This window comes from Choloepus didactylus, chromosome 17, assembly GCF_015220235.1.
Source record: "Choloepus didactylus isolate mChoDid1 chromosome 17, mChoDid1.pri, whole genome shotgun sequence".
Lineage (NCBI taxonomy): Eukaryota > Metazoa > Chordata > Mammalia > Pilosa > Megalonychidae > Choloepus > Choloepus didactylus.
The window spans coordinates 27,448,739-27,457,272 of record NC_051323.1 but is presented as its reverse complement, the minus strand read 5'-3'; the positions used below and the strand labels follow the sequence as shown (position 1 = coordinate 27,457,272).

At 43.4% G+C, this 8,534-nt stretch overlaps 1 pseudogene; it reads left to right on the top strand.

Moving 5' to 3' along the window:
• Window positions 1–8,141, top strand: part of LOC119512068 — a 13,757-nt pseudogene extending 5,616 nt beyond the window's left edge.
• The last annotated feature ends 393 nt before the right edge of the window (window positions 8,142–8,534 follow it).

Below are 8,534 nucleotides of genomic sequence, written 5' to 3'. Positions count from 1 at the left end.
CTTGTCTATACTATATATTTCATAATAATAATAAAATAAATTGTTCTGGAACTGGTATGACTTGTAGGACCTTGGCAGAGGTAAATGCAAAATGCCTCTTAGGGCCTTCTCCCCCATCCACAGCACACGTGGGACTCCTGAGGCAAGCAGTTCCCTGTGAAGTGAGTACTCATACAAAAATTACAAAGCATACCAGGGAACCAACTCTATCAGAGAGTATCAGAAGATGCAACAATGGAAGATTCACACTCCAGCAACCAGAGATAATAGAACAATCTAAAAGAGGTTTTTAAAAGAAGCATGTTTAAAATATGGTCAAAGAGATCAAGGGAATTTCTGGTCAAGATTGTAGTGGAAATGCATGCACTGACATTTTATCTCTGCTCCAAACATGTGGATTAAAAGGAAGACAAATACCTCTATCGGCCATATTGAAAGCAGAACTCAGAATGATGAGTGGAGCCGAAGCCCACACCTGGAGGGCAGCAGGCAGAGCTGGAAGGGCGTTTGGCTCCTGTGGGTTAATGGGGAATGAATCTGGGGACACGGTGCCATCGGCCACTTTAAAAGGAGACTGAGAACAACCCAGTGTTGTGGACCCTTGCCTGGGGCTATTGCCTCCAAAAAATTACTTTTCAGGGAGAGCTGATTCTGGACGGGGCCTCTTAAAGGAGGGCTGAGGAGGCCTCGAGTTCATGAAAGTTTGATATTATTTAAAAGAAGAAGAAAATTGGATTTTAAAGAAAACCAAATGATACAGGAAAACATGGCAGATTTACAATAAGCATTTATTTTGCTCCCTCCCAAATCCCAATGAAAAAAAATAAAGGGCTTTTTAAAAAAGCATACATCTACAAGAACTTAGAATCTGGATTAGGAGATGACAGCAACAAAATTTGAGGAGCTTAGAAACATAAGGGCAATCAGTATGCACCTTAGCCAATCTGAGAACGGTAAATCCAGTTTGCACTGCAGAGCTTTCAAAGTTCTCAGAAATCAGTGGCACCAGTTTTCTCTTTGGAAGCAGAGGTACAGATATGGTCAAAAAACAAAGGGTTTTTCAAAACAAAACAAAACAAAAACAAACAAACAGAAAGGCACCCAGTGTTCTTTTTTACTCTAATTGTTCTTTTTCACTTTAATTTTTATTCTTATTACTTTTGTGTGTGTGGTAATGAAAATGTTCAAAAATTAATTTTGGCGATGAAAGCACAACTATATAATGGTACTGTGAACAATTGATTGTACGCTTTGTATGACTGCATGGTATGTGAGTATATCTCAATAAAATTGAATTTTAAAAAAAAGGAGGGGGTAAAAAAATCTGTGTAAGAGGCAGTAAGAACCCCGGATCCACTCTTCTCTGCACAGCCAGGCCCCTTCCTCTCCACCAGCTGTGAAGACTGGGTTTATTCTCTGGAGACCCAGGATTCTCTGCACTGGTGGGTGAGGACATTATGTGAAAGTTTACCCACTGAGTGCCAAGACCCCTGGCCCCTCCCCTGTAAACACTTGCACTTGACTTCCAAAACACTGGTAGTCAGACCTGTTCCTTTCAGGCAGGTGCCTGGAAGATCCTTCTCTGTGGACTCCAATCAGCTCGTGGGCGCACCCTAATGATACAGCCCAGCCAGAGCCTCGTACAATGAAGTCCACAGTGGGACCCCACACAGGTGCCCAGAGCCTCCAATCAGCTCCATCCCAAACATAAACAGGCAACCAAGCATCACCAGGCGTCCGAGGGAAACCTCTAACACCGAAGATAGGGGCCAAAACACGTTCAGGAAAAAGAGCAACCTGGCAGAAAGGAAACATAACAAACAACGAACACATATCCTCTGAGAGATAAGAGAAGAAACCACATTCATGCACTAAGAAATTGATTAGCACTGCATTCAGTAAGGCTGCTGGCAGTGTAGCTCTGGGCACCTGGTAGAGCTAGCACGCCCCTGAGCAGACATGTGAGTTGCTTTGACCAATGAAATGTGAGCAGAAGCTGGATGTTCTCTAAGCAGTTGTTCACTGCTCAAGCTTTCTCTCTTCTGTACAGTTGGACAGAATTCCCTACTCCTGACACAGCAGCTGTTGGTGCTCCAGATGGCGGAGGCTTGCCCTGTCAGCCCCCAATCAAGTGAGAAGTCTTGGAGCAGAGCCCTCAGCTAACACATGTGATAGACATGAGCATGAATGAGAAAGAAATCTTGGTTGTTGAAAATCACTCGTTGGAGGGAGGTTGTTTCCACTGCATAACCTAGACCAGTGGTTCTCAAAATTTGGTGCATGTTAGAATAATCTGGAGAGCTTTTAGAAACCCTGATGTCAAGGCTGATTTCCAGATCAGTTTATCTCTGGGGGTAGGACCCAAGCATCAGCAATTTTTTAAGTTCCCCAGATGGTTCTGATGTGTAGCCAATGTCGAGAATCAAGGACCTAGACCAGTCTGAAGGAGGCTATAAAAAGGAAATGTTCAGACAACAAAAATGAGCTCTTAAAAATTTAAAGCATAATAGCAGAAGTGAAAAACTCAGTAGAAGGATTAGAAGATAAAATTGAGGAAAGCTTTCAAAGAGTATAAAGAAGAGAAAGTTTTAAAGTAGAAGAGAAAAAAATAAGGAATTTTGAGGACCAGTTTTAGAAAGTCCTAAATCTGAAGAAGAGAATGAAAAGGAAAGAGAAAACAGAAAATTTGGATGAGGAGGAAACAGTCAAAGAAATAATACTACAAAAATTCCCCAAACTGAAAAACATGAACTCATGTTACCAAAATAAAAAGTCCCACTGAGCACCGAGCAAGGTAGATTAAACTGGAACTACAGCATGGAAGTAAAGAGATCTTACATGCTTCTGGGATGGGGGGTGGGGAGAAAGTAGTCTACAAATGATAAAGAATCAGAATATCTTCAGAATTCTGGAAACTCAAGGCTATGGAGTAATGCCTTCACAATTCTGAAAGAAACCCAGAATTCTCCTTCCAGAAAAATCATCAGTCAAGTGTGAGGGTAAAATAAAAATATTTTTATACATGCAAGGTCTCAAAAATTTATCTTTCAAGCACTCTTCCCAAGAAGCTACTGAAGATATGCTCCATCAAACAAGGAGATCCCAAGATAAAGGACAATGTAGGTCCAACTCCAGGAACAAGCAGAGGCATCCCCAAGTGTGACGGTGAAGGGAGAGCCAGACTAAGGCAGGTTGGAAGGCTCCAGGACAGGTCCTCCAGGAAGGCAAAGGGTGATGAATAACTGATGTGTCTGAACATGCCAAGAGGAGATGTCAGCGATTGCCAGAGAGATTTGGATTAAATTAGCCATAAAGTCATAGAAAAATAAGCAATTGAGAAAAACAATTAGTGATTCCATTGGGGACCAAAGAATGTTACAGGTAAGGAAAAGTATTCCAAGTGCACCGCATAGAAAAGCAATTAAAGGTGTTTACAAAATCACAACAATTTAAACACTGACTGTTGACCTAATCAAATTAGGATATAGCTATTGGAAGGATGGAGTATGGGGAAGGATGGGCAACTGTTGTGGAGCATGGGGTGAAAGAGCTGAATCCCTGCTTTCTATGGTGGGATAGTAATATAATGCCTAATATTGAGACAAACTAACAGACAAGAGATAACAGTATAAACATTTAGAGATATTTGGAGACATAGATCTCTATTTAGAGATACAGCAGCAAATCCCAAAGAATCAGCTATAAGAGCTATATGCGATTGCTCTGAGGAGGGAAACAAAGGATTGCCTGATAGGACTATTTGTTTCTTCTGACAATTACTATATATAACTTTATAAAAATAAAAACTGACTGACTGACTAAAAATAACAAAGAATCAAATAGAAATTTTAAGAATTAAAAAACAAAAGCCTTGGAATTAAAAGCTCTAAAGATGGGTTAAAGAGAGGAATAGACACAACTGCCTCTGGGGTTTTTTGATCCGAAACAATAATGCAAGAAAATGAGAATGGGACTGTGTGGAGCCCAGGTCTCAACTAAGAAGAGAGCAGGGTGATTTCTAAGCCAATGAGCACTGCCCACTTCTCTACGGTTAGCTAAATTCCCAAGAGGAGGGAGGGCAGCTAGTGGTGCCACTTCTGCTCCACCTCTGGAAACGTTACTTTCAGCGTCACCTTCCTGTCCTGCCCTACACCAATAAAAACCACTAACTGTAATTGAACACCTCTTCTAAGCACTTTCCATGTATTAATGGATCAGCATTTCATTTGCACAGTCACATTATGAGGGAGGTATTATTACTCTCTTAATTAAAACTAGGGTGCATGGAATTAAGCCTCTTGCTTAAGATCACCCATCTATTAAGTGGTGGATTTGGGATTTGAACCTAGGCAGCCTGTTGTCAAAGCTTATATTCTCAATTGTTGTGCTATAATGTCTTACTACACACACACACACACACACACACACACACACACACACACAACTGTAGTCTTCAGTGATATAGTGAAGAGTTTATCTTTTAAAAAAATGTTAAGGATCCCTCTTATACCATAAATTTGAATGAGTTGACGTAGCTTTCAAAAATGGCAAATACAGTAACTGAATAAAATATGAACTAAATAAAAAATAGAGTCATAGAAAGTGGATAAATGAATAAGCCAATCCAACCATTCAAAAGGTTGCTGTATCTGAAAAGAAAACCTGAATACGAGCCTCCCGGCAGCCAAGATGAATAAAGAAATGCAAGTAATTGCAAAACTTTCATTATAAAAGAGGAAAGAGTTGATTGAATGTTTATGTGATGTACCAGTTAACTGCATGAGAGAGGAGGAAGATGGGGGAGTATTATAATTACATATTGAATCAGAGTGATTTGGGGGACACTTACCATTTTACTTTCATCAGTTAGGAAAATAAACTTGCAAAAGACTTCCCATGGCCCCTGGATCTGCCTTGGAGATATATGGTTCCTTTCTTAGGCTCATAGCAATAAAATCACAGTGAGGCCTTCTTTTATAAGTCATTAAACCCATCCTTAACAAGAATCAAGCTAATGCTGAATAAATCAGGAAAACAACCAGCAGAGATCCAGGTGGCATTTGGACCCAGGGCTGAAAAAGTGGAACGTGAAAGTGCTTCCCAAGCTAATGGGGCTTGTTGTTTGACCCCCCATTCCTCTGCCTTGCTGAGGAGTTGATCATGTGGATTTTGGAGAGCTGTGGTGTTCTTAAGTCAAGCCGGGATGGAGGCCAGCTGTGGACTGGAAGCCAAGCGCACCAGACTACTGAGTTTCGAATTAAGTCCTTACTGTGCTCCTGGGATCTTGGAAAGATAACAGCCACAGCCAAAGTGATATTTAAGAGAAGGCAGCCAACCAGTGGGCAGTTAAAGTGCTTGCACCCTTCCTTCTCCTCTTGATCTGGCCATCCAGGCCTCCTGGGACCCTATCTTTTCTGGGAAACTAGAATTAATTTTCTGAGCATGAGAAGACTTGCAAAGTAATAGAAATTCAAAGAATGATGGGGCTGAGCCCACTTGAAGCACAAATAAGCACACCCTCCTCCAGCAGCTGTCCTCTCTCCCATCTGCCCCAGCCCAAGTTTTACAAGGAGTTGTCGGCACTTGCTGACTCCACCTCTTTATGTCCCATCCAGTCTTTGGTCCCCAAGAATCCAGGTACTGCCCCTATATTCCAGTGAATTTCCTGTTGCTGAATGGGCACATCTCAGTCCTTATCTTTCACTTGGTCTCTTTGCATCTGGCCACTAGGGATACTGCTGACCACTCCTTTCTTTGGAAACACTTGCTTCCCTCAGCTTCCATAGCCCCACAGTCTCCTGACTTCCCTTCTCAGGCTCTTCTTTGGTGCCCTGAGTGTCCCTCCCCCTGCAGGTGGTATCCTGTGGGCTCTTCCAGGGGAGAGAAGGCCTGTTTGCTCCCATCACTTCTCCCAGCACCCAGCAAAATGCCCAGCCCATAGGAGGAGATCAGTAAACATTCGTGAAGGAATGGACAAAGGTGAATTTTATTCACATTTATTTAGGATTTCTATCCTGACTACTTCAAAAAGAAAAAAAAAAAAGATTGTAGGTGGTCTATAATGTTAAAATATATCTAAAAATATAATAAAACTTTTTAAGAGAGAAAGAAATAACAGAAACCAAATAGAGGTGAAATGAGCTAGGTCCACCAGCTTCCTGGGATGACTTAGTTACTGCAATTGAACACTAATTTTAGGGCCAAGCTTCCTGGTAGGCAAAGCAAAATGAGAAATACATCAAGTTATATAGTGCTCATTGGCAAATAAAATGAAGCATGCATGTTTGACTATGGATAGAAATATCTTCTGGTGCTAAATATCAGTAGATATGTCTCAGTTTGCCAGGTTACTTTGACAAATACCATGACATTGGGTGGCTTAAATAACAGGAATTATTAGCTCATGGTTTTGAGGCCAGACGAAGTGTAAAATGAAGATATAGGCAAGGCTTCCCTCCTCCTGAAAATCTGTAGTGTTGTGCTGCTGATTGCTGGCAATCCTTGGGGTTCCTGGGCTTGTATTTCTGGGTCTGTCACATGGCGATGTCTTCTCCTTTCTCCCTGTCCTTCCTGTTTCCACTGGCTTCCAGCTTCTGGCCATCTCCTTCCAAGGCCTCCAGTAATCTGGATTCACATCCACCTTCGTTCGGTTGGCCACACCTTAACTAAAAACAACATCTTCAGGAGGTCATGGTTACAATGGGATTATATCCACAAGGACGTGGATTAAGATTAAGAACATCTTTTTTCTAGGGTATTTAATCTGCCACAGGTGTTTTATCATAATTGGGTACTTTTATAAGGAAGGGGCACTAGGCAATATACTGGGCAGTGTCTCTGACCATCATTTTTCAGAATATGTAGATGTCTCTCCAAATTGCTATTTTAAATAATTGGATGATGCTAATAAAAGGTATAGGGAGAGCTGAGCATGAGAGAAAGGTGATGGTCTGACCTGCACACCTGGCCTCCTCTCACTCGGTGCTCGTGACCTGTCCTCCCTGTGGCCTGCTCGCTGCAGAGAACACCTTCCACCACGGCCACCTCACTAGAGCAAAGGCATTGAGCAGGTATACAGGGCTCTGTCTCAGGGTAAGAAAGTCCAAGCCACGTATACCTGGATCGATGGCCCTGGAGAGGGGCTGTGCTGCAAGCCCCACACCCGGCAGTGAGCCCAAGTGTGTGGAAAAGCTGCCCGATTGGAAGTTAATGGCTCTAGGACTTTTCAGTCTGAAGGCTCCAATGGTGACATGTATCTCAACCCTGTTGCCATGTTTCAGGACCCTTTCCACAAGGACCCCCACAAGCTGGTATTCTGTGAAGTGCTCAAGTACAACCAAAAGCCTGCAGAGACCAACTTAAGGCATTCCGGTAAATGGATAACAGACATGGCGAGCAACCAGGACCCCTGGTTTGGAATAGAGCAGGAATATACCCTGATGGGGACAGGTGGACACCCCTGTGGCTGGCCTTCCAATGGCTTCTTTGGGCCCCAAGGCCCATCTTACTGTGGTGTGGGAGCAGACAAAGCCTGCAGCACAGACATGTGGAGGCCACTACTGGGCCTGCTTGTCCACCGGCACCAAGATTGCAGGAGTGAATGCTGAGGTCCTGCCTGCCCATCGGGAATTCCAGATAGGACCTTGTGAAGGAATCAACAGGGGGAGATCATCTCTAGGTGGCCCGTTTCATCTTGCATCGTGCACATCAAGGCTTTGGCGTGATGGTGACCTTTGATCCCAAACCCATTCCTGGGAACTGGAATGGGGCAGGCTGCCATACCAGCTTCAGCACCAAGACTGTGCAAGAAGAGAGCGGTCAGAAGTACATTGAGGAGTCCATCAAGAAACTAAGCAAAGGGCACCAGTACCACGTCTGTGCCTACAATCCCAAGAGGGGCCTGGACAACACCCAGCACATAACTGGATTCCACAAAACCTCCAACATCAGTGATTTCTCTGCCAGCACAGCCAACCATAGTGCCAGCATCTGCATTTCCCAGGCTGTTGGCCAGGAGAAGAAGGGTTATTTTGAAGACCACCACTCCTCCACCAATTGTGATTCCTTTGTGGTGACAGAAGCCTTCATATGCACATGTCCTCAATGAGACCAGAGATCAGCCCTTCCAGTACAAAAACTAATTGGACTAGACCTCCAGCCATCAAACCCCTCCAGTTCTTCATCCCACTCCTGCTTTTCCTCTCTCTCAGTTGTCCTACTACCTGTAACTCAAAGGATAGACTATCAAGGTCTTTTTTATTCATCACACACAGTAAATAACTTGCTTTTAGGGGCCAGGGTAGTGGGGTCAAGCTCTTCGTGTCTTCATACCCACCCCACCCCTCTTTTATCCAATCATAGAAGCTTTGGAAGCCCTAGGAAAGAGTGCACTAGTGGGAAGGGGGGTGGGGTGGGGAAACATTACCACTGCTTCCATTTAATCAGGTGTGTTTGTCCAGTAGGCGCAGCTGTCGGGACAGAGCATCTGTGTTTGTGAAGGGAGAGCGGGACTATTCTGTGAAGTGGCTGAAGGT